Consider the following 27,858-nt stretch of genomic DNA (forward strand, 5'->3'; position numbering starts at 1 on the left):
GAGGAGAGAAATGGAGTGTGAGATGAAAAAAAAAGGAGAATGATGCTTGGGGAGAGAGTGGAGGAGGAGGGCAGATTAGATGGAAGAAGGAGAGGCAAAAAAAAACAAGTGTAGTGAAGTGCAGTGGAGAGGAGAGGAGAGAGGAGTGGAACGAAAGACGAGCAGCGGGCAAATGAGAAATGAGAAGACGAGAGACTGGAGACGCTGTGACCTCACATGCTCGGCTGCAATAACTCTTTGAAGATCATTTCAAGGTTGTAGATAAGAGAGAACACATCCAGACAGGGGGAGGAGGGTGATGAAGGAATGGGGAAAGGGGGGACTTTGGAAGCGAGAAGACCAACAGGAGACAGGAAGTAAGAAGGGGGAGATGAAGACAAGAAGTACGAAGTAAAAAAAAAAACAGGAGAGAAGGATTAGAGGGAGGCACGGGGAACCGTGAAGAGATAAAGGGATAGTGAGAGAGAGTGATAAAGACCACAGAGAAAATGATTCAGTGACTCAAGTTGCCATCAGGCATGCAGTAGTGTGTGTGCAAGTGTAGAGGCACGCATGCGTGAACATGTGCATGGTGTATGCATCGGTATTTTGGAAACATGCAAAAATGTGTGAGCTTGCATGCAGGAGTGTGTGTGCTTAAGTGTGCATGCTGGATGCATGCGTTCTGGCAGGAGTGATTAAGTACTGCGAACCTTCACGCCAATAAACAACCAGGCAGGCTGTGTTCTATTCCTTAATGAGTTACCCTTATCAGTTCTCCTCTCCTCCTTCTATGCATCCTTTATTTAATCTCTCTTTCCATTACCTCCTTCACTTTCCCTCCCATATGTCCCATTATCATTCGTCTTGCATCCTCCACTGATGCTCCTCTTTTAATATTTTCTAGCTCAACAGCTTTTTTGGTCTTATCTTCATTTCTCATCCCTCTTTTTTTATTCATCCTTTTAATTTTCCAAGAAAGAAACAAAGGAGGAGATAGAAGTGACACTCTTGTGTTTTTTAGAATCACAACAGCTACGGGCCAAATTAGAAGTCTGACATAAAATATATGATCAAACGATACAAAAAAATCAGTGTAGCTTTACCACTTTGGTCCAGCCAGAAAGTAACTTTTGAATGAACTACTATGAAATATTGTACATTCATGTTTCTCTGAGGAAGGTTAATGAGCTTGGTGGTCCTTTGACTTATGACTAAATAGATGCAAAATTAACTTATGCTGTCCTTCTGCTTCAGCAGCACTTTGTGTTAGAGCCAATTAGCATGTTAGCATGCTGATGTTAGTATTTAACTCAAAGCCTCGTTGGGCATAAATGCATACAGAGCTGCTTGCACTTCTGTAGACCCATAGTCTTAGTTAAACAGCTCCTTAGTGCAGCCTCTGTTAAAGCAAGTGGATAAAACACCCCATTAAGAATATGTCTACTAAATGACATATATTCTCCATATGGCAACACAATGCTCACAACATATTACACATAGGACAGCGAACTGTAACATACTGAAGAACGGCATTTGAATAAAAAACAACAGCATTAAAGGGACAAATTTAAAGCATTAAGCCTCATAGAGTTAGTTACATTCAGGCAGATCTCACTATTAGATATGTTCAGCCAGGTAACTGTGAAAAATAATCAAAGCCTCACCATCTCTACACATTAGCACACATAAAGCCTGAGTGCACTTGTTGAAAAATTCCTGATGAAATGACATTAATCAAGTTGGAACCACTGAAGTGAAAGCCAAGATTAAAGACGTTACGAAGGAAGCGTTTCAGTGTCCAAATGGCTTTTGATTCATTAAAAAGCACCCCTCTCCCGAACTGTCAAACTGACGGTGCAGTTTGCAGCAGCTTCTCGGCGCTCGTTCATGCACATGTTGACGTCAAACCAAAATTTTAAAAAAAGAAAAACAACCTGGTCATGACTTGAACTCATGCTTTCTGGTGTGTTGCCTTCCATAAATCAAATTAACCGCAGTTATATCTAGTTAATGGGATTAGAGCAGGGACACAATGTAGGAGACATCAATCTGGTCTGGAAGTCAGCCATGAATTTGGTTCTTTCACATCTTACAGGGTCTCTGTGGCCAGCTGGCAGGGGCTGTTGGTCCATGATGATTTACAGTAATGTCTCCTTGCTGCAGTGGTGGCTTCAGTAATTGCGCCATATATGCACTATAGAGTAAAGCTAAACATAATCAATATATGATTCTTTTTACATGGCTTTGAAATCAAATGGAATAGTTCCACGTTTTGGGAAACACCCTGTATTCTTTCAGGACAATGTATACCACGCTCTCATTTGTTCTCACACAGATATGTAGCTTAGCATATAGATTAGAATCAAGATAAACTCTACTACACATAATTTTCTTCTTTTTTCTTACAAAAAACTAAGTGGGATAACAGCAAGCTGTAGTGTTACCAGGAGCTGAAAATAATTTGGCTAAAACCATTTCTTGGCCGAGCAAGTCCTAAGCAGAGGCTCCAGGAAGTCACTGTTCCCAGCCAAGAAAGAGACACATAACTAGACCCTGAAGCCATACATTCTTATTTAGGCACGAATCAGATATGCACCAGTAATGGGGAACTTCAGGGAAGGCAGCAGGCTCCTACTCTTTATGCTAAACTAAGCTAAGGTAAGCTAGTCTCCTATTAGTTGCTGTTTCTGTAAGACTCCATTCTACCACAGCATTTCCCACACTTAAAACTGGCTTAAACTAATAAATGACATATCATATTTATTTACTGCTATGACTAATACTGGCGCTGACATGTATTTAGTTTCAAGTGAGAAGTAGGAAATCTCAAGTCTGAGTCCAAATTTTCAGCTGGAGCGCTGTTTGAAGTTGGATTTCCCGCTTGGAAAGCCCCACCAATCTTGACTGTACAATCCAAGATGGCAGCAGTGCGTGTAAACAGCATTAAGACTATAAAACTTGTAATGTGTACTACCTCTGTTGTGTATTTCTGACTGGCTAAATAAGCCACACATACACAACCGTCCACGCTCTATCTGTAAACGCCCTGCACAGCTGTATTAAGCACAGAAAAATAAGCATTGTGTTGTGTATTGCTAGTGATGGATGAACAGCACCACATGACTAGGGAGCAAAACAAAGGCAGATTTCCCTTGCATTCAAAGCTACCAATACTGGAAAGCAGTCAACTCTGGAAGTCACTCCCACCTCTGACATTAGACTTCCGATGTAAAAGGAATGCAGCATATCGCCCATAATATCCAACGGAAAACAACCACTTTATCTAATCAAAGCAGAGATGACATTACTGGAATCCTCCTATTTTGCTCTAATTTCTCTGAAAGCATTGTTTTAAAAATGAAGACATACAAGGCATTTAAAATGCTCATAATTGTAAAATACTGATATTTTTATTTTTCAAAAATGCAGCAGAAATGTTTTATGCTTGACACAATCCAGCCATCCGCTGAGTCAGTAAACCCATATATGAAAAAAATATTCAGTCAATCAAACATTTGTTAAATGTTATTTTTATATCTCTTTGTAAAAGGTCTTTGCTTACCATCCACAATTTTTTTTTCAGCTTTCATTTTTCATGTATTCTGTTGACGGGTAACTAAAATCTCTCATGAAGAAGTTACTTAGGATGAGAGGAGGTTAAATAGGCCTCGCTGTCAAAGCTGCAATGTAGCTGCACAAATGAGGCTGGGAGGGGAAAGGAAGGGGTTGGATAGGACACAGATCAGGACAAGGAAGGCAGAAATAAAAGAGAGTAAAATGGGAGCTTCTCAGCGCCATCGTTATGGCTTTTGGTGAAGTTCCTGGAATCGGGGTTGTTTAGTTGGAGCAAAGAAAAAAAAAAGAGGTTTAGCTTCACAGTAGCAACCAGATAAGACTATGACTTCATAAATGCTTCATATCTTATTATGATGACCAAAGCAGCAAGTACTCACGCTAAAATCAGCCATTATTTCCACATGATGTAGTCCGGGTGGGGATTGGGGGGTGTTAATTAATTTTACTGCTTTCCCGGTGTGTCTTGATAGAAATTTGGAAAAAATATTGCTCCATTAAGAGGATGTTAAGGCGTAAAAAGCAGCATGTTTGCCTCACACTGTAACACAAAGCCGCTGTGATTGTCCCCTCTTCTGCTCCACCCAGACTCCACCTCATTTATCAAATCTGGCAAACAATTGGCACCATGGTGGCAGGTAGTAAGCCAAACATCGGGCTTACCACCGATAAATCATTGGTGACACTGCCACATTTCTCTACAGACTGTGGGTGACAGCGTCAAGAGAGTCTAAGCAACAAGATTTCTTTGTTTTATTTAGGAGGGATTGGCAGGCGTGATGGCAGCTTTTATACTTTAATGGGTGCAATTCAGTCGTGGGTTCGTAAAACAGTGGGGCTTGAAAAAAACAACAGAACGAATCCTTGAATTTTGAGGGACATGCTGTGATTTTCGACAGCATGTGTCCCAAAAAAAGTCTTTCCCTCATGCCTTCTGTAACAACCCCGCAGGGTTATTAGTAGAGGTATTTAAGCCTTTTGTTCTTTGAATGTTTGGGGGAGACATGCGGTGATTTTTGACCTCCTGAACAATCACCATCTGTCTGTAAATCTTCAGATTACATTTTGGTTTTTTTAGGTAATACGGGTAAGGCCTTGACGAAGAATTTTAGGAATGCGAAGGGAAGGAGAGCAGGAAAGGTTCAAAGGGTTCGTGGTTTTTGGCTGGTGCTCAATCATCAAACCAATATTGCATTATCTACACAGTACTAGCTCATCTTCCCAATGATCAAAAAAAGACAGGATGGAGTGAAAAATGTCCTATATTTCAACGACTAAACAAGTACCTAAATGCTCACATTGTTAAGAATTACTAAAATGACTGTGCATAGCAAATATAGTCTGTAAATAAAGGTACTGTGTACATATTACAGTGGGTTGAGATAGAAAGACAACCAGCCTTGCTTTAGAACATCTATACAATAATATAGTAATATCTGAAATGAAAGCAGTAATGTGGTTAAATAAGTCATGTTTTAATGCAAGAGCAGGTAAATGCTGTAAATCATAATATATCATCTGTATCTTTCCATTCTATTTACAAGAGTTTAACACATAGCTGGTTAGAGTGATTCTTCAGTAAGTCTGGCAACACTTCAGAGGCCCTTTCTTCTTCTGAAGCTAATTTCTTTCTCTTGGCACACTTTCCATTTCTGTGTGTGTGTTTTTTTTCTTCATATCACTCTATCTGCCTTTGTCTTCCTCACTCTCACAGCTGTTAAATCCCTCTCAATGAAATCTTAATCTCTTTCCCACCATCACACAAACTTTTTCCTTCAGCTTATGTTGTCTTTTCAATCCCCCTCTTCCTCTTTCTCTGCTTTTTCCTTCTTTTTTTCTTTTTTTTTTTACATCCATCTCTCGCTGAAATTTGTTATTTTCTCCTCAGCTTAGTTTGATCCTTGGCAGATAGGGCCTTTGATCTTTTAATGGAAAAAAAATGCTACATTCACATTTCACAGGTTGTTCAAGTTGACATCAGCAGTCTGTGTGTGTGGTACTTCGTAACTCAGTTCTGCATCTACATCTGCTCTCTTCAGCCTCAGCACGGTTTGCACTGCGCAGCTCAGGTGCAGTAAGAGATGTAAAGTAACTGACCCCTTTGCCACAGTGCTCCTCATCCTCCTCCTCAGATGTAGAAAAAGCAGATTTAAAATCCAAAGCAGGTTTTCAGACATTTGATGGATGTCCTGGCTCATCGGGTTATGAGCAAATGAGTATCTCGTCTGATCCAGTTTTAGGTTTCAGTTTCCCAGACATGCAACACACAGCTGTTTGTCTTTACATCCTGTTACTGAAAAATGTCTCTCTGTCGTTCCTTCTGTAACAATCCTGCAGGGCAATTAGTAGAGGTATTTAAGTCTTTTGTTCCGTGTGTGTATGTATGTTTGTGTGTGTTTAAGTATGGGTGTGTGTTGTATCTATGTGCTGCGGTATCTTGCTGCGGTTATACACGCGTGGTGGAGTGTGTGTGCGTGGAGATGTGTGTGTGTGGCAAGTGTGTATTACTATATGGGCTATGGTGTGTGTATCCCTGGTGAGGATGCCCCATCCTCATCCCGGCCACCGATCCAGGTGTCATTGGGGTCATTGGCGTCGCAGGAGTAACGGGGTGAGACCCCGGGGTCACGGGCAGCGATCCCGGAGTCAGAGAGGTCATGAGGGGGACATCGTCGGGTGAGCGGCGCAACGTGAGGGTGTAATCAGGTGGGCAGGTGAGGCGCACAGTGTCCAGTGTGCTGTAGATGTCCTGGGTGTCCAAGCCATCCAGCGCATCTAGAGTATCCAGGGTGTGATGATGGTGAGCGTTGTTCCGTTCGTCTGCTGAGGCAGCGTCACACTCCAGCTGCTTCACCTACAGGTTTGAAAAGTTGGACGAGAGAAAACAATGAGGTCAAATAAAGAGAGAGAAAAAAAGGCTGAAAAACAAATTCATTATTAAATAACCACATCTAGGGCAGCAACTGAGTATTGTTTCTATGATAAATTAATCTACCGGGCATTTAATCAAGTAATTAATTTATCATTACTCCTGAATAAAAGATAACATGAGAAACTAGTTTAATGGGTTTGGATTTCATGTTTAGCCCAGCCAACAGTCCAAAAACCCGAAAAAATATTGAATTCACAGTGAAATAAATCTGAGAAAAACACCAAATCCCCACATGGCCAACATCAGCACAATTATGTATAAAGCCACAGTTCAGTAAAATAAACAATTAATCGTTATACCTACTTCAGTGGGCAATTTTCTTCCTATTAAATACCATTTAGCAGGTGCTATGCGAGACCAGCATAAAATATCACTGGTTTATATAAATATATAATGAATGCAAAAGCCTCTAAATGCCACCTCGATCTAAAATGAGAAAGCAATATCAAGTGAAAGCTCTCAGTGGGTAGCATATGATAATAGAAGGCTTTCACTTCAAACCTGGCTAAATCAGACACTGAGCCTCCTCCAAAATAAGCACCGCTTTCCTTTGTCGGGAGAAGCCTCCATGTTCACAGCACCACCAACGAGAAGATGTGAATAAGATCATCTGACATTTAATCAGGTCAAGTCCCATTTATCATGTGGTCAGACTATTATCATGATGTTGTTTGCCCATTTCAGGCACTACTTGATATTTTAGACATGGCATGGTTTTTATTTTTTGGAGAAAATATTATATTTAACCTACTTTTTGAGAACTTTGATATATCAAATATACACATGTGATTCAAATGATGGGTAAATGACAACATAATCCTTCATATGTCTTTTTGAGCAGTAATGCTATTAAATTTTGCATTATTAATGTTGGTCTGGGTCAACAAACAAACAAACAAAGAGCTATTTTGATAAATAAATCAAATCAAAATCTGCATTTAAACACCCAAATATATTACTTCACATGTTCAGGCATAGGAATGTATTTTTGAATGTAGCGATTTCATCATATAAAGGATGTTAGTCTGGGCACTGCGTCACACATTTGTGACATGTGTCATTAAATAAGAAAAATAAGAATAAACCCTTAAATTGACCTATTAATGCCTAATGTATCATATTTGAAACACACAGTTTTTTATTCATTGTTGAGACTTCTACATCATCAGTGTGATTTTTCCCCTGAATGACTTAAAAGATTACACAATACAATTTTAAGCCTGATGCAGCAAATATGACACAAATGAAAAAACAGAAATTATTATTACATTCATTTTTTAAACAAATTTTTCTAATGGTTCCATAAACTCTCCATTAAAAAAAAAAAAAAAAAAAAATTTTCTGGCAATTATTTCATGGTTCAGGCTTTAAATGGTTAAAGGGACGGTTTAATAAGCAAAAGTGTGGTTTGTTGCCTGAGGGCAACACCGTGCCATGGAGGGTTAGCTTACTTGACATGACAAGTATTCACTGGTTTCAGAGTTATTTATTTATTTGATATATCATAATTCTATTTTTATTTTTATTTATTATAACAACAGCACGGGGCATAGTGATTGTGTAATCTCTTCTATTTATTATTTATTGTTTATTTTGTTGTACTGTGTGGCTATTGTTCAGTTATTCATTTTGAATCATTTGTTTCCAGTTGAATCTTTAGTGATTTTGCAAGCCTTTCCTACATTTTGTACAAAAAGGATTCTGCAAAACCAGCACAGATGGACAAAGTGGGTTTGGCTGCAGAAGACAGTTGAATTTGTTGAAAACCCAAGAACTGACTAGAGTTTTTAAAAATAAGGCATTTAACTCAGTCACAAATGAAATGTTAGTATAATTTCTAAACAGGAACCTGATTTTAAAAAATGTTTTAAACAAAATGTGTCAGACGGGCTTACAGGTATTTGCATCTGATCTTTTCATATAAACTACAGTAATTTGCACTGTATGAAAGTCATGATGAATGGTAAAGATTGGCAGCCACTCTGCGTCTTAGTGTTGCTAGTTATGTCCTCTGTCAATCGTGGAAGGAAATTACAGGGGAACAAGGTGAAAAAACATTATAAATAATAAAATAATATTAACTGAAAGCTTGTGTGTTAATTGCATATATAAAAAAATAAGTTTTGAAATATATCTCATAGTTGCTGGGGTCCATTTCCAACCATTCTCTAACTCCTTTACCTTGAAATGGTGCAATGATGTATGAGTCATTGTTCTACAACTCAATTGAATAAAACATATTTAAGGCTCTAACCAGACTGCCTTTTGTTAGCTCCATTACCCTGCGATTGAATCTTGTGCTTCAGTGAAGCCACTATATCGTTACAGGGCAAGCATGTCTCTTAATGCATGTTTATGGAAGCAGGAGGTCTGTCTGCAATTAAAATCAATATAACACTGATTATTGGCCCAATTTTCTGATATTACATTCATATGTTTTTCTTAGCCAGAATAATGTACAACCCAAGCGTGAATAAGAATACGTTCTAATAAAATGTTCAATTTTTATATTTAAAGAAACACAGCATTGAAAAAAAGGACTTAAAACATAAATCTGGCAGCTGTTGTTCTGAGCTTGGTTACTGTAGTTCAATTGCCAATTAAGTTTTGTCAGCTATAAAACATATCTAACATTTAGCACTCGCTGTGTGAGATTTAAAAGCGACAAGCAGCTAACAATGCTCCAAAGAGGCCAGATATTGAATGAACTCGAGGCAAATGAAAGCAATTCAGGCAAATGTACACAGCTAACACCTGCACGTGCATCAACACTCACAGATACACACGGATCCTCACACTGATAATGTCTGCTGATGACGGGCTGTGTTTTGCAAGAGTGCTCTACTGGCAGCTGCTACACTGACAAGAGTTTAATTACGTCGTCACACAAAACCTCAACTGACTCGCTGACAGTGAGCGTGATTATTTTCCATATAGCTTGAATCTGAAAGGGCACTCGGGGAGCACAGACCTCTGCCAAGGCCGATCCCCAATTTTGCAGGATTCAAAGAAAGCGCTCTGATTCTGCACACAAAAATGGAATGGGGTCTTACTTTGCCCATGCTCCACCTCTCCAAGAAAGTTGATGTAATTCTATAGCTTTTGCTACAGAATTACAGCTAATCTTGGAGACAAACAAACAAACAAACAGACAAACCGCCAAGCTAAACAAAGATCTTTGAAGAGGATTTCTGTGGCTACACAAGCACACCATGACTCACAGCGATCTAGACTTCATCACATGTGCAAAGCATGTGCAGCCACCCACACTGTGACTTACCTGTAATGACATCAGTCCCTCCCCCTGCAGGTGGGCTGCAACGTCTGCTGGCGTGATGTCTCTCCTCGGTGGGGGAAGTCGGACGTGGCCTACGATGCTCCAGACGCCTTTTGTCTTTTTTGTAAAGAAGAGCCGCAAATGCAAGTATGTTAAGAAACAAGAGTGACGCTCCTACTGCAATAGTCACTGAGAGCTCAGTGGAGTAGTCCTCATTAGGGACACGGACCCCATTTTCTTCTCCACCTTGTCCTAACGCGGGCTCGGGTGGTTGTGGAGTACCTCCTGGGGAACCCGGGTGGCGTGTACTGCTAGGAGGCCAACCTTTGGATAGACGCTTAGTGTAAGAGTAAGGGGTGTCATCCTGTGGAGAGGGACTGTGAGTGAAAGACGACACCGACTGGAGGAGCTCGTTGACATGATGCAAGTGTGGGACCAGCTGGAGCCAGAAGGAGATTTTGGTAGCACGGTAGTGGTCTCTGACTCGGGGCTTGAGGCCAATGTGGAGATACAGCTGCTCCTTGGGGGTGTATTTAGACCAAGCCACTTCCTCGAAGCGATTAGGCTTTGTGTGGATAAACTTGGTATCTTGAGGAACTGGCTGGTTTGGATCACTGAAAAATGTGAGAGAAGGATTTATTTGTTGCTAACAGATAACTGTAACCTTAAAGAAAATAATACTAAAAGGATTTAAAAGAAACAAAGAAATTAAACACATTTAGCAAATGATCTCATGTTGCACCACGTGTGGCTCAGATATTCATTAGACGTATAAATATCAATGACTTTTTTTTTCCCTTGCTTCTCAAATGTCAGGGAGTTCTCAGCTCCTTCTGTGCTGGCAATCATCCTCCGAGGATGCCGAGTTTCGCTCAAGCTGGCACAACAGTTTCATCAGACTTTCTAATCAATATTAAAGTGACATAAGACAAACCAGAGGCAAAAAATATTTGCTACAACGCAAAACAAGATTTATTTTCCTGTAAACATAGCTGCGAGGTGGTTTCGTTTTAGTTCATTGATTTTTGTGCAGTTTATATGCCTCTTACAGAACATTCCTGTTAATGCACAGTTCAAACTCCTGCAGTTTGAACTGCGTGCAAACCTGTCAGATATCTACATTAGAGATGAATGTGTGTGTGGTACAGTGGAAATAGCTTGAAAAATCACTTCTCTGACACATGCCGACAGGCATTTATTTGTCGATTTACCGACTTATTTGTGTCAGCAGCTAAAATGTTGGGAGTCAAACGGCAGCGCATCTTCACAGACTTGCCAGTTACGTGCTATGTGCTCGCTTGTCAATCAACACCTTATGAACAGCACAAAAAGGCTGCTAGCTTAAAGACCTACCGACACACAAATGCACACAAGCTGAGGATTTATACGCCCACACAGAGGCGTGCAAAATATACATCAGGGAGCATCACATCTCCCCCGTTAAATTGAGCTGTCGCAGAGTTCCATCACCATCTGAGGCACTCAGAGCCGAGAGAAATCTTTCTTCAGAGAAAGTTCCCCTTTGATAATTGAAGTGTATACTGAAATCTTCACATGCCTACTTGGTGATTTTGCGCTGCGGCTTGCTGCGACGGTAATGACAATACAGACTATGGGCTAGAAACAGCTAACTTAATGCGATGTGACTGCCTTAATGCATTCACATTAAAGATATCTTTATTTCATGCCACAGTCAAATTATGTGGGCGCACTGTCCTGGTTCTTTACGCTGTGAAACAGCAAGGCTCTGTGGTGATTTAGATCAAGGTTTAGACCACAGATGTTTCTGTTAATCTGAAGAGGTCTCAGTGGATTGAGCCTCAATTGGATTAATTACTGGTAATTACTCACTTCGAGCACTGCAGAAAGAAGGTCCATCTTCAACAATTACTTTTATCTTGTATATAATGTCAGCGTGGAAAGATAAAAGGCACTCTTATCAGTGTGGATTGTCAGGTTTGTAAAGTTTTAATGCGGGCTTTTTCTGTGGCAGCAATATTTTTCAAAGCTATGGGCAGACCACTTCAGTCTGCTTTAATAATTTGGATTGCTCTTTGCTACTTAGTTTTAATTCAACATACTGAATAAACTATATTTCTCATTGCGTCAGAGAAGAGAAGAGAAGAGAAGAGAAGAGAAGAGAAGAGAAGAGAAGAGAAGAGAAGAGAAGAGAAGACATTTGTCAAGCAACAGCAAATTAATCAATTGATTCCTCTTTTAGGACATCACCTTGGCTGTCCTCAAGGACTTTTTTTCAAGAGCAGGAGCTCTTTAACTATTTCCGCCAAGGTCCCAGAAGAAATGCCTGTCAAGACACTGACATGACAGACAACCTGTATGCCCACTTTGCCAAAATTAGTCTGCGGTGCTGCTTTCATTATTGTGTCTACAGCGCCGTCTTCTCGTCAGACATCAGAGAGCTCTTGAAGGAAAAGGCATTATAATAACATATCCTTTGCCTGTGAGCTCATTATTTTTGTTGCTCTAAAAGTGCGATGTTTTCATCTAATGCCACATTAAAATTCAACTTCTACGACAAATGCAATCAAATTTTTCTGGAGAAATGTGGTTCTCGTGCTATTATTTACTATGTTAAATATTACTTAATTTAATAAAGAAGCTGAGCGATAAAGCTTATTACTCCTGCCTGTTTTCAATAAGCTCATGCCAATGCCTACAACTCAATGCTAACAATCAAAACTTTTACATTCTCTTCTTTGTTCCCTCTTTGACTGAACTCTCTGTGTGTAAACATTGACAGATAGCTCGGTGCCTGTGTTAATCTTTATTATTAATCTGTCCAACAAATTAAGCACATGGAAAGGATATCAAGCGCTGCAAAGTGAAGAGGCTTTTTATCTTGATAACATTTTAGACTTGAAACTTGGCTGTCCTATTTCAAGCCTGGAGGAGATTTATTCCAGTAAAATCAAGACTGAAATGTCCACACTTACAGAAACAACACTTTGCGTTGCCAAAACCTTGTCTTTGCATAGTCAATAAAAGAAAAAGGATAAGGAACGACTGATCTTTGACTTTGACAGCTGTGCATTTTCTTTTGCACTTGTAAAATGTGATTAAGTGTCTTGGCTTTCATTCTCAGTCATGAGACATTTTACACATGTGGGAGGGGATTATGTATTAATAGCAGAAATTAGAAACGGGTTTCTCCGTTTGGAAAGACTGAATGACGCTGAAGCCATCCTCTGTTTTTTGTCTTTTTGATGGACTTTTGCTTGTGTTTGCTTAATTCTCCGTGGGATTTTCCAACAGAACATCATCTCACATTGCAGTGGACATGTTATTAACTCACCCAGTCTTGGCAAAGTTGGTCCAGTAGGTCATAACGACCGCACTCAGCATCACATCGTTTTTGGAAAAGTTACAGTTGAACAGATCGGTGGGTCCCACCATGGGCACGCCGAACACATAGGGCACCTACACATATACACACATATTCATGTTAGAGTCAGTACATTTGTTCTCTGGACTCCAACCATAAGCATGACTGAAACACTACTGAGCCAGATCCTGTACATTTAATTTAATCATATTTTCCATATTCTGTATCTGATCATTTTCATATTATATGTTTTGTTTGTGATCTTACTTTGCAGCAGGGAGAGTGCAATATTTTTTTATGCTTTTTCATGTTATGTTATCTTATGTTGACTAACAGAGGACTACAGTAGAGCTGTACACCAGCATATCGCTTTCGCCCTTCAGCTATTACATACTTGAGCCAAGGAAAGCACTTACGATTAGCCAATCAGCGCCAGGGGTGGGACAAACAAAGAACTGGCATTTATATATATCATCGCCTGTGCACCCATATACACTGGCAGTAGAGCCCAGCTTCAATTATTTATTAAAAGGGTCTTAGCTTCGTTACAATGTTCAATCACATGTGGAGTGGCAAAAAGTGAGATGGGCAACATTACTGAAATTGCACTGCTGGCTTTAATGGGCAATTTAAGTTAATTGTAAATGTATTTCACTTGTCTTAGTGGACATTTTTTATGCAAGGGTGAAAAGATCAAAGTATTTTCTTACTGATATTGCACAACATTTAAAAACCTTGTGAATTATAGCCAATTATGCATTTTACATTTATTTCATTATTTTGAAAAAGAAATGTTGTTGTTGGTGTGCACAAACAAATACACAACCAACAATGACTCTGTAGTCGAAATTAAACTAAAATGTTAATTTTGTGTCCTGTTATGGCCATAATAGTCCTTTTCAGGAAATATACACATACACAGCATTTAACGACTTAACCACCTAAAAGGCCTGTAGCACAAGTTATTTCATGAACATTTCTGATATTTCATGCTCTAACGAATTGCTTAATCATGTATTTTGAACAGATCAATGTGAAGCAGTAACAAACCCCAAAGCTCCTCATTCATTGTATAAATATTTCAAGATTCTTTGAGAAATAAGTCATTTTGTCTAATTTGCTTTAGAGTTAATTACTCGGATTAGTCACCGTCCTTTGCGAAGTCTTTCTTCTATCCTCTTTGATATCTAGTCTCATTTCTTGAGCCTATGCTTAATAACTCTTCCCATGCAACAGATACTGCTCGTGTACTACTTCTCACCTCATCACCGTGGGCAGAGTCGGCCCAAGGTGGCGTGGCGTCACTCTGGCAGTGGTGGTAAAATGAGTAGAAGTAGGTAGGAGACCCATACTGAGCGTGGAGATCAGCTGTTGCTATTGCTGGTGCCACCCACTGATGGTCTGTAAAAAGCGCCACTAGTGTCTTCCGGCGGGTTTCTGCATTGTCCCGATCCGCCCAGTCTGTGTACATGAACCTTAAATCAAAAATACATTTGAAATTTAGTCAATCGATCATCTCATCTTTCTACAAATCTATTATATGCATTACAGAGCAACAAGATTTCACAGCGAATGGATATTTATATACCAAAGATTCAAATTCTGTTGTCCTTGCACAATGACAATAAAGGTCTTGCACCTTGAATCCAGATGTCGAGAGGAAGAGGTGGATCTGCATGCTTATACAGTAGTGATTCAACAGTCAAAGTAAACCAGCCTAAAGCATGCAAGCATTATTTGTTTTACACTACATAGCTAACTCGTAATGTATAAAATTAACAGTAAATTGCATGAAATAATACCTAAATCCTGCAAAACTAGAGACCATAAACTCATCATTGAAAATTATGGTCAGCTCTTTTTGCAACCAGAGCAGTCACCCTATGCAGCTCATCATAAAGAATTCAGGTTTAAGGTCCCTCTGCACTGCTTCAATTTTAAGACACCACACTATGTCCACAGTTGTCTATGGCTTTTAGATTTTGCTAACTATGCTTTTTGCAATACCTTTGACCAGAAGATTGTTCCCACTTGCATGTCAGTTTGATATATTTGAAGCTACAATGAGGGATCAGTTAACTTAGCTTAGCATGCAGATACTACAGTGTAGTGGTTTACACATTTGCCTAACAAGCAAATGATCCCTGGCTCAGTCCCAGGAGGAGACTCAAGCCCCTTGGGGGATGTGTCAGGAAAGTCATCCCGTATAAAAAATCTACCAAATCAAATATGCAGAGCAACCCACTGTGGTGACCCCTCTGTGATTAAGGGAGCAGTAAAAGTAGTCTTTTGTTCTAGCAGTCGGAGAAAACAACTCATTTTGTCCGTGTTAAAATAATTGCTAACCAACACCTCTAAAACTCACTAATATGCTGTATCTTTTTCCACTAAGTCTCCTGCTGGTTTCCTTTATTCTAGGAATCACTGCCTGGAGGCAAGACACTGTCAGTGTGAGGGGAGGAAGTAACAAATTACATTTATTCTCATTACAGTGGCACTAGTTTTTTATGAGTCCATACTTTTGTTTTCACTCTGCAGCATATACCAATGTAGCCAATGTCACATGAAATAGGGATAATAAACACGTGAGAATGGAACAAGAAGCTGCAGCTGACATAAAAACCAGCTTGTTTACTGTGAAGCACACATGTTCTCCGTGAACTTTACCTCATGAATATAGTTGTTGCACTGCTTGTTCACGCTGTTTCGGGTTCAATGCTAAAACACTTGTGTGCGGGGGCTTTGCTATCCCTTCATCACCTATGACCCACATGTGGGTGGTTGGTTTTCTCAGACCCATGGCCTGCTTGTATATTGTTATTATTCTGTTGTGTTCAAGGCTGCAGTCGCCCTTACAAGCTATGTCTCCTAGTATGAAGTATGCCTTAGATTTGGACATAGTACTTTAATATAGTGTGAAGTCTGTGAGGCAAAAATTGAAGAAAAAAATATGCGATTTGGAAGGTTACTTAAATCATCCGTCTTGTGATGCACGGCTCATATCTTCTACCACACAGAGGATTGTGAGTCATAATAGCCAGAAAAGCATGTTGGTTTGCATGCTTCAAATAGTGACTGGATGCTGTGGGACATCCTTGTCATTTTGGCATACTGTTTTGGACATACTGTATTGTGACATACTAAATCTTTATCTTATATAATAAGCAGCATGGTAGTAAGAATATTGGAACACAGGCCATCTCTCTCCTCTGATCTCTGCCTGTGTCATGGATGTCTTTAGAGCCGCAGGTCTGTGTGTCTGTTTGACCAACAGTGGGACTGAGGCAACAGTAGACAGGACGACAGTGTGGGTGTGCTTATTTGTGCTTCAGAACGCGACCGCCATGTAACGATCAGAAAATAATGTTTTTCTTGCTCGCACTGCTCTCCTCATCATCCACTTTCTAGCTTGCTTGGTCACAGCTGCTCTCCCCATTTCTCTCTCTCTCTCTCTCTCTCTCTCTCTCTCTCTCTCTCTCTCTATGGGTTTGAATGTTGGTAGTTTGCACGTTCAGATAATCAAAATTTTGACTGCTATGACAAATATCCCAGTATGGCCACTTGTAATGAAACATCCAGCCAGACAAAGAAGGCAAAAGAAAAGAAAAGCTGAGACTGATTTTTTTTATTTCCTGAATTGTCAGAAACAGGTTTGCTTTAAGGCCGAGGAAGTAAAGAGTTATCTTCAAAATAGGTAGGCATGTCGGCAAATTCATTGTCGGTAGGCAATAAACGTAAAAATAGCTCAGGTTTGTAATCTGCTTTAACCAATAACTGCACATCTATTACAAAAAATGTAAATAATGTAAAGAGGATGTAATGATCATACAGGGATCCCATTGGGACAGAGGGTGTCATTTTGTGTCTGAAAGCCCCATAACTTATTGCACAAATGCTGTAACTTCAAAAGTCTCATTCAACTCAGCGTCTAAAGGCTTAGAGGCAGATTAAACTGAGAAGTGAAAAACAGAAAAGCTGAACCTGGAGCAGAATCAGAGTCAGGAAGGAACTACAACAAACTAACTGTGAGCACCACAGTTAGTGCCTATCTAATCTATGTGTGTTAGTGGGCTGCAGCTGCTGTGTGTAATTAGCTTATATTGTTTAGAGATTTCAGTGTTGTCGGCTGTACTGATGCCTCATCAGTTGAGGCTGATTATTTGATTTATGTAGCTTAATATTGCTACACAGAGTCTGAGGACACCCACTCTGGTTGTTCGGTTCTATTTTCTTCTAAATTCTGCAAAGGCTACCACCTGCAAAACACTCTATACAATATACCATGTTAATTTTACTCACATTTTAGTGACTGCACTGGAAGGAAACTCTTTTTATTTTAACATAAAATCTCTTTAAGGGAAGGGGATTTTTTTCTTTTTTTCTTTTTTTACGAAGGAGCAACCTCCAGAGCTCAAAAATGAAGCCAACTGCAATTCCTCCAGGTGCCACTTTAGGCTGGCTGCAAAAGAGAGTCAATCTTCATAGTGGTAAAATGTCCAACTTTGCAGCATCAAAAAGCATATTCACAGCATGGATCAAAAAACACTTTTGGGCTCTGTGGATAGTTTCCCTCCTCTTAACCACTGGATAATTGAATTATGGGCATAACCACGTGGATTGACTAACCCGTCATAGGCAGATGGCGCTAACTGGTGTCTGCTAGGCCTCACCTTCACTGCTGCAAAAAATAAACTGGACCTTTTATCTTGTATGTGCTATTGGGACCCTGTGGAACATTTTTAATGGATTTTCTGATTAATATTGTGGCTTGTTTTGCAGCCATCCAAGACATTTCTCCTTCAGTTTTGGTGAGTAAAATTGTCACTGTGTTATTTGTACATTACCTAGCACTAATTAGCTGATATGTGTGTGTATGTGTTGCACTGAAACAGTTTATGAAGGCAGCTTGCTTAGCTAGTATTAGCTAATGAATTAGAACTCCACTTTTCCATCCATATAAGCTAACTTCTGGCTCCAAGAAAACAACATGGTGCTGGGCAAAACACTAACACTGATACTTTAGAATGTGAAGACCAAAACCAATGGATGACATTAAACTGTCTGTGATTTTTACTAAGTACTGTTGTAAAGTGCTTCTTCCATCCCTGGTCACAGCCATGACAGATATTTATTCATAAAGTTTAGACATGCTGGAGTCTGTTTCTTTAGGATAGAACATCAAGCTGTTCACACTATTAAAGCTCAGCTAGCTGACACACTCCTGACTGCAGGGTCACATTTATTAGCTTGGTATCAATGATCTCATCTAACTTTCTAAAAGAAATTTGATAAGTATATTATTTGGAATGTCACATTATTATCCCCTCAGTTATTACTCATTTTTTAAGTATATTCAGAAATTCAACTCACCTTATGCTTTCTCTCAATGTGTCTCGGCCCTCTGGGTATCCATACAAACTATCCACAAAGTCCGACACTGCGAAGTCAAAGTCCTCAGCGCTGACACCGTCCTCTGAGTCCACTATGCCCTCCACAAACTTCACGCCCTCGCCCTGATTAACCCCCAGCATCACGTCGTAGTTCAGAAACTCTCCCTGCTCCATCAGAATCTGGGGGTCATCAGGTATAACATCACCATCAATCACCGGGGCAAAAGCTGTATGATATTTGGCTGGTGTTATGTTCTGCTCCACAAGTTCACGGTAACTCCGGCCCTGGAGGCAGGCAACCAGTTGCGTGCTGTCATCGATGCCGCAGCCCACTCTTTCACCGAGCTGCCGGGCATACTTGCTTGGCTGGTAGTTGACAGCCCAGCTTGCTAAAGCACTGCCGCTCTGGATGATGGCTCTGTGGAACAGGTCTGATACACATGAACACACAAACATACTGTAAATACAAATCTGGGTGTAGATGTAGCCTGTATACACTGAGGCACATATATATGGGTGCACATGCACCCACACATGTATGCATGGATGCACAGCCACTTGAATGCACACCGGAAGGTTGCACAACACATTTGCACACATAAATAGATCCAGAAGCAATCATTCCCACAGCAAGGAAAATAAAATTGGCATCGAAGATATGCATTATTCTGATTTAAAGTATGACAGGTTATATCTGGCATACTAAGTTGAAGTAAGAGTTAAATGTTAAAAGTTAAAAATAATAACAGCCCTAGGCTATATGAGTCACGGGCAGGCTGTATTATTCACAGAATTCAAAGGCTTTTTCAGGCATTAAGACCACTAAATGAAAGCTGCAACGGTTCACTGGAGACCTTGAAAAGTTTCATAATGGTAAATGTCAGAGCTTACAAAGCAGCCACCTACCTACCAACCGTCATCACGATCTGTCCATTCTCTTTATATATTTCTAAATGAAAAAAAAGTTTAACATACAGATGGGTGATAATGATCGCTGAATTCTTGAAATCTATGGCGAGGAGATCAAGTGACTGGTGGGGGATGGAGGGGGCATTTTTTCTGCCATGATTTGGTTCTCCCCTTGGAGATTCTTGGAGGTGGGTCACTGCAAATCAATACATTGTTATTCTGATTGATCACCTTTATCCTACGATGAGCCATTTATTTATTTTTTTTTCTTGATCGCCGTGCTCTCTCTCAGGATGACAGTGCCTCCACCCATAGGGATAGTGGACTCACTTAATGATTTAATAAGTATGAAATTACTTAAGAAATACATTGTGGTCTTCAGAGTTTTTGGATGTCGACTCCAATGAAAACACCTATGGGAAATTCTGGATTGACATGCTAGACAGGGCTCTTAACCGCCATCATCAAAAGACCAAAAAAGGGGGAAACCTTGATAATCCACCACTACCCTAAAGTTGCGCTGATGGCATGTTGTGGCTTGACAGTTGATTTTTCTTTTAATTTGCCACCCATCTTTAAAGATTGAACTGAGTAAAACACAGTACATCAACACACTTTTTATCGTTGATTCTCCCTCACCCTCCGAGTAGTGCGACAAGGTGAGGAGGCTCACGCAGGATGCTCCAGCCCCTGATCCAAACACCGTGACCCTGTTTGGATCCCCGCCAAAGGCTGCGATATTTTCCTTCACCCAGCGCAGGGCCTGGATCTGGTCAAGCAAGCCGTAGTTCCCTTTTGCTGCCTGGTCACCTGTACTGAGGAATCCTATAGGTAGGCAGAGAGAGAAGGAAAAAAAATCCTGTTCAGGAATGGCGCATCTTTATCTCATAATAACAAAAAGAAACTCAAAAGAAAACACAAAAGGATGATTGGTTGGGCACAAGATTACGGCGTTCATACTGTTAATTATTCACAAGTTGTTTTTATGATACATTGAAGTTGAATTCATGAAAAGTGATGTGCCTCTCCTGCAATTCCTCAAACTGAATCAAATCAACAAGTTACATCCATATTCATGTCAGTAAATATCAATTACACACGGACATAAACGCATAAATCTACATGTGCATGCAGTTACAACTGCAGCTATCCCTTATTCCCTTTACTACTGATGTTAAGTAAACACGAGGATCCTAACGGCTCACTCCTCTATCTCATTACTGCAGAAGCTCATTTCTGTGAACCTCAAGCACATAAGAGTATAATGAGCAAGAAAAGCAATGCTAAAATACATTTCACCACTTATGTGCATTTGTCAGAAATTTCTCTGAAGCAAAAAGAAGGACACTGTAAGGATTATATTCGTTTAGAAGAGCTCTGTGATTATTATAAACTGTATAATGTGCTTTCATATTCTGGAAAAAAAAATTTGGGTCAATCGTTTATTTATTTCATTTATGCTCGTGTGCATAATTGTACATCGCTTTTAATAAATGGGCTCACCTCATGCATCCAACTTATGGTGACAATGACGAGGAGAAGGAAGAAGAAGACACTGCTACTCGAGATGTAGCTTGATGGTGATGGTGATGATGATGGAGAAGGCGCAGGTGGTGTAAACACAGGGGATGGAGTGAAGACACAAAGAAGCATGTAGGATGGTCTTTATTTGGCTCTGAATGATGATTACAGCAGTAGCTGCTATTTTTCCCCCAAGGTCAGAATTAAATGGAATTTCTTCTCACCCACTAACCACATGCAGATTTATTCCATCTTATAAAATCAATGTCTAATGAAAGCCTTGGAAATTAGCTTTTAAAAACGTATTAACCTTTTAGCATGTATTCAAACCCAATTTTCAAAAAACATTCTCTGCCTAATTAAGGAGGAACCCAGATGTGTCCTTACTTTTGGGAGAGCAATGTCTCTCAAACAGCCTGAAAATGATTTGCATGTGCAAGTAAAAGATCTATAAACCGATAAAATTTAATTAAAAGCCACATATTAATTAATACAAAACACCAGTCTAGTTTTTCTATTACTAATTTACATAATCATGCAGATTATAATAAGGGATGTCATTTTTTTAGCTGTATAAGCTAAATCAGGCATTAAAGTAGAAAAGATACAGTATCCACATGTTTCTAACTTACATATTATTTTCATATTTTCATCACGCTCACTGCTAAATAGTGGCACCTTCTTATTAGAATGCTTTTACACAATCAGTGGGATGTGTTGCCTGTATATTGACTGAATCAATATACAGGCCTCACACAAACAACTAAATGTTCATGCCCTTAGTGTAATACAGTAAATGAGGCCTTGCATTTCTTTTTAACCCTCCTGTGGCCCCACTCAGCTCTTTGTAATTTTAATAATTACAACCACAAGAAGGCTTAATACCAGGATTTTAAGACATTCTGCTTATCCAACCTGTGAGCTTTGCATAGCTGCCTAAAATTAGAAAAACCACAGGGAATCAGATTTTTGCTGTTCAGAGAGCAATGAGTCAGAGAGTCGTGGAGGTAAAAAGGATCAGATTTGAATCGATGCTAGTAGTGGCGGGGGGGAAAAAGGCTTCAGGGGGTTTATTTCCACCAGGGACCCCCATACTCAACATGTTTCCACTTAAAGAAAAAAATTTAAAAAATAAACGAAAAGGGCGCTCTGGGTAAAAACTGCTCACTAATGGTTTTCACATTTTATAGCTCATTGAAGGATTAAACAATCCAGATGGTAAGTATACTCTAGATTTGATCACTAAAATGAACTTCTGTGTTGAGACGTAAAAACTGAATTTTGTTTTAAACAAAACTGTTGTATCTTGTAAAGGAAATTCCCACATAATGAGAAAAAGCAGAAATATTAAATGTAAAATAAGTTAAAGGAAAATTCATTTACAAAGTACACACTGCATGAACCCTCAACTCTCAATTATAGCTCATAATATCTAATAAACAATACAGCAACCCACAGGAAAACTAAAACTGAATTAGTGTAAAGCAACAATGTAAAATGCAGTTTTCTACAAACTAATGCATTTTTTTTCCTGGTGTAAGATCATTCTGATAAATCTCACCACTGCGGTGATCACTGCCATCGGTGGACCTTTTGATTTATGCATTCCCACCTTCATCTGCTTCTATCATGGGGTAAAATATCCATCTCTTCCTATGCAATTTAATTTTTCTGGAAAAGACTAAATTCCCAGATTAAATAAGTGCCACTGAGATGTGGACAACGCATTTCAAATTATTATCCATCCATCACCCTTTAGACTACCCTGCTTCATAATGGAAATTACCATACAGTAGGTGTATGACACTGCAGTGATACCCAGAGCACCTTGGCAGTAATTGCTCTGCTATTGTTCTCTCTCGAAGGGTGGAGCACGGTTTTGAAGCTCAAATTCAGCCATTTTAGAAGCGATTCACTAAAAACCTGCTTGTAGCTGCTTGGATTTGGGAGACTTCCATAAAAATAAAGGCACTACAAAAATAAACCATAAGCATATACACAGAATTCATTCACTGACTGATTGAAAAAAAGAATCTACTTTTAGAGTGTGAAGGGTTTATTTGAAAATCCGACTACACTGATTCTCAAAGCATACACTGTACTTTTGCAGTTTTACCTAATACAGCCAAATTGTATACATACTGGAGACGGGATGGGTATAAAATGTAGATAATTTTTACCTAATACTCCTAGGCGGTAGTTGAGAGTTATGACGATGACATTGCCATAGCTTGCAAGCACACTGCCATCCATCATGTTACCGGTGCCTTCTGTGTATGAGCCACCGTGGACGTAGACCATCACTGGCCTCTGCCCCTCCTCATGGATGTCTGGGCAAGAGAAAGATAGAGATGGGTTAAGATAGATAGATAGATAGATAGATAGATAGATAGATAGATAGATAGATAGATAGATAGATAGATAGATAGATAGATAGATAGATAGATAGATAGATAGATAGATAGATAGATAGCATCACATGGGTTAAAATAATCAAGGTGACATCACTGACACACCTGATGTCAGGTTTTTCTTTTTTTTTTGCATAACTTTTTGCACAGCTCCATCCACCGTCTCCACCTTTATTCTGTTTGAATAAATGGCCTTGTAGGCTGTTTGTGTGTGCATCTGTGGCTGTGTGTGTGTGAATGTCCATGTGTCCATTTTTATGTATCTCACCCTTTGATCACTCTTTGGGTTTATTTGCTCCCCTGCCTTCATTTTTCGGTTGGTGGGTATAAATTGAAGCGGCGGGAGCGTTCAATGCCATCGTGTGTGTATGTGTGTGTGCGTGTGTGTAGGGTCACATGCATGTGTATGAACCAATATGTATGCATGAGTGAGTCTGTGTCCTTCCCACTTTCCTCCACAAGTAAAGGCGTAAACCCCATGGCGACTGACGCAGGTGTCTGCATATTAAGTGTTGGTTCAACCAGCGGTGTGCAGAGAGGGTTGAAGGAGCAAGGCATAGTTAAAAAAAAAAAAGATTTATTTGTTTGTCAAGGTTATGTCTGTGCTCTGACAGGACATTCATGATTTAATCATTTGTCATGCCCAAAATATTCCTACAATCAGGTATCATCCTCTTAGCCAGTGTAGAGCAAAATGAATCTAACCATGTAATCCTAATCCCAATCCTGCACGCTTGTTTTTCTTCCCTGCCCACAGATTTCACTGCACACCACTAGGTTCACTCACCTTCCTCAGTTGGCACATAGATATTGAGGTAGAGACAGTCCTCGCTCTGGTGAGTGAGGTACGTCGCTGCTATATCCAAGTTAGCAGTGAGCCAGGATGGCATCATGTCTCCCAGTATGCTCCTCTCATCCAATGACTGTGGGCACACAGGAGCAAACTGCGTCACGTTTCGTATTCCTGGCCAAGGTAAGGGCGGCTCAGGCGGCTGGAAGCGCCGATCCCCCGTTGGAGGCCTGGCGTAGGGTACTCCAAGGTACTGAATGACAGGCCCAAGGAGGTCTGAGGGCAGTGGGGTCAAGATGCCACGGATACGGCCCTGTGCCGTAGAAATGACCGGCACAGTCTGTTGTGCCAATAAGGAGGTTGGATAGAGAGAAAGGGAAAGGCAGAGGGAGAGGAGGAGGGATAGAAACCTGAGGTGGAAGAAGAAGGATGAAGGGGGGGATAAAAGTCTGCTGGTCCTCAGCTCGGACATGATGATGTGTTTTGGGGATAGCTGGAAGAGGAGGGATAGGAGGGGTAAGGGGAGGAACTGGGGGAGGCAGAGGGTTCCGGCTGCTTTGACCCTTCAGAGGTATCCAACACTCACACACAGCTGCTGCTCAGCTTGGCCCATAGCACACACAACACAGTCCTGGCTCCTGCAAACAACCTTTTCCCCTTGTGTATGTGTCTGTCTGTGTGTGTTCCTGTGTGTGAGTCAGTGATTCTGTTCCTCTGAGTGTGCAGTGACTCAGTCAGTGACTCCGTTCAATACGCCGTCTCAGAGTGTATGCATGTGTGGAACTGTTTAAGTGAGTGTGTATGTCTTGGACTGGCGATTTGAGCCTGCTTGCATGTCTGTGTGTATATGTTTGTGCATGTATGTGTGTGCGAGTCTCTCCTGTTATGTAAACAGTGGCATCACTGTTCCGCTGTCACTTTCTCCTTCGGGTCACCCCCATAACAAGCCCAAACTGCCGCCTGGATAAGAGAAAGAGAGGCAGAGAAAAGCGGAGGAGGGGAAAAAAAGAGAAAAAATGGATTTAATTAGTCCTGATTAGAATAATCACAGGGCAACAAAAAGAAAGAAATAAAATGTCACACACACAAACACACAGGAGACACACATATGACATCACAAGGCCGGCTTGTGCACCTTGCTTTCTTTTCATGATAAAAATAGATATGGGAGTGATAGATAGGGCAAACGAGATGTTGTCCGCTCAGCTTAACTCGGTGTCAGACTGTCAGGGCTGCTGTGTCACATCCTCACTACACACTGTTTCACAGATCACAGGACCCCGATGGGGGGAGGGGAGGGTGTCACGTCACACGCTTAATTAAACCCCGAATACACCGTAGGGCTCCTGACCTGCATGTAGCATAAGGTAGGAAGCCTGTGACGCGCGCACGACCACGCACACGCATACTTTGCTCTCTATCCCATCACCTAAGATGCGTGCAATACACCTTTTTTTTAATGTCTCACACACACTTTCTTTGTCACCTTACATGCTCAGTCTTTTTCCCTCTCCATCTCAAGCACACACACACACTCTCACACACACACACACTCACAGCTGCTTCCCAGCCGACACTGCTCTCTCTCTCTCTTTCTCTCTCTCTCTGAGGGCCTGAGGGCAGAATATTAACACACGCGTCCACATACGCGCACAAAGAGAGAGAAACATCAATTCTCTGTATAATCACACACACATCCGCGCGCGCGCACACACACGCCGACCCACTGTAAGCTGCAAAGATATTAGAGTGTAAAAGGATCAGCGCGCTGTCGCTCCTCTTATGTTAGATTGTATTGGTGTCGGCTGTCCAAGGTGCTAGTTAACATTCCAGTGGTGATCACACACACGCTGATGAATAACGCTCCATTTATCAAGGCAAACCCGCCTGCCACCCTCCCCTTGTGTATTTTCATATAGAAAGAACAGATAAAAGCTAGGCTGCTTTCTTATTATAACGAACGAGAGGGAAAGCGTGTGCGATGAAGGAGAATAAAAAACAAATAAGTGTGGAAAAATGCTTGCCTGTGAGGTAGAATTCTCTGTCTAAATCTCTATCGGCTCTGAAGCTGACTACGGCAAAACACGCTCACTCACTCACACACACACACACACACTCACACACACACACTCAAATGCAAAGCCTCAACCTGCATCCCCGCTGCAGTAGAAGGGAAAAAATCCTCAAATGACAAAAATGTAGGATATACCGTACCCAGGCTGGGTGAGAGGTGTGAAATCCCATGGACCATGCTCTCCTTTCCCGTCCACCGCAATATTTGCCGCGTGCTTTCGCTGCTGCAGCTTATCCGACGTGCCCGGGATGGGATATTGGGAGATATTCCTCTGCTGCTGCTGCTGCTACTGCTGCTGGTGATGGTGGTGTTGGTGGCACGTCTCCGGGGTGGGAATAACCCAAAAAAGAAACAAGAAAAAAAAAAAAAACAACCCGCAAGCCTTCCGCCTGAGAAAGGTGGGAATGGAAAGAAAAAGAAGAAAAAAAGATTTGTTTGGAGCTATAGTAGAAATTTTAATGTTTCTCCGAGGAATACAGGGCCCAGGACGTTCAAGTGATCAATCTCCTTCTCTCCCTCTCTTCCTTTCTTTCTCCTCCCCCATCTCCCCCTCGCTTCCTCGCTTTCCCCCCCTCTCTCTCTCCCTCTCCTTCTCTCTATTTTCTCTTCCTAGATGCGATTGGACAGTGTGGCAGCCAGCAGCTACTGATCCAATGATACGCACCTAGCTCCGCGAGGAAGCGCAGACATGGAAAGAAGAAGGGGGTGGAGGAGAGGACAGGACAGGAGAGGAGAGGACCGACCTGTTCATGGGAACCCACACAAACACACACACACACACACACATACAGAGCGGTGGACACCATTACACAATAAGTGCATAAATACACACACACACCTGTGGAAAGTCCCTCAAAGCCTAGAAACACACACAAAAAGCATTAATGCATATTCCGACTCAACCGCATACTCTGGCCACAATCACATCTTGACAAATTTACAAATTTACTGGAGTAGCTGCACAGTAACCTCCTCAGGACCAGAACAGGAGAGTCTGTCCCCATTCTATTTAGCTATGCCCGCAAGCAGCTTTCTCCCTCGGGCACTGCGTGTCAGGAGTGTGTGTGTGTGTGTGTGTGTGTGTGTGTGTGTGTAAGTATGGTAATGCAGTTGGTCTGCAGTCGCTACTAACTGTGTTTGGGAACACTCCTCACGTCAGCACAGCCTGCCGCAACAGCATTCAGGACTTTCTATTCCTCTCCTCAACAAGCTTCCATCCACCCATCCATCTCTTTGTCTGCCTATCTACCTCTCTGTCTGCCTGTGCACTTGTTTGCTTATTCCTCTGTGTCGCCCTCTACTCACTTAACCCCTCCCTCCACCTTCCCTTTCCCTTGTCCCCTTTCAGAAACATGTGTACATATCCAATAAGGCAAAAACAAGCCCGTGCATGTTAATTTGAGCAGATGGGGTTTTGATAAGTGATTTAGAAGAATGATCCTGACATAAGTAGGGACCTGTCCAGGGTCCTTTCTTCATCTTCCCCTGCTTGCTCTACTTTTCTTCTTCTCCTCTAGCTGGGAACGGCTCCCCCCCTGCAAGCCTAAGATGGATAAGCGGTTAAGAAAATTGTTGGATGGATGGATACTGACATAAGCTTTACAAAGCTATAGTTCCAATAAGCAAAAGCCCTGTCACTTATTCTCTTTTAACTCA

The 27,858-nt window shown here is 40.9% G+C and overlaps 1 pseudogene; it reads right to left on the reverse strand.

Annotated features, from left to right (window-relative positions):
• Nucleotides 1-3,375: 3,375 nt before the first annotated feature.
• LOC116312915 lies at nucleotides 3,376-26,843 on the reverse strand (annotated as a pseudogene).
• Between the last annotated feature and the right edge of the window lie 1,015 nt (nucleotides 26,844-27,858).

The sequence above is a fragment of the Oreochromis aureus genome, linkage group 16 (assembly GCF_013358895.1).
Source record: "Oreochromis aureus strain Israel breed Guangdong linkage group 16, ZZ_aureus, whole genome shotgun sequence".
NCBI lineage: Eukaryota > Metazoa > Chordata > Actinopteri > Cichliformes > Cichlidae > Oreochromis > Oreochromis aureus.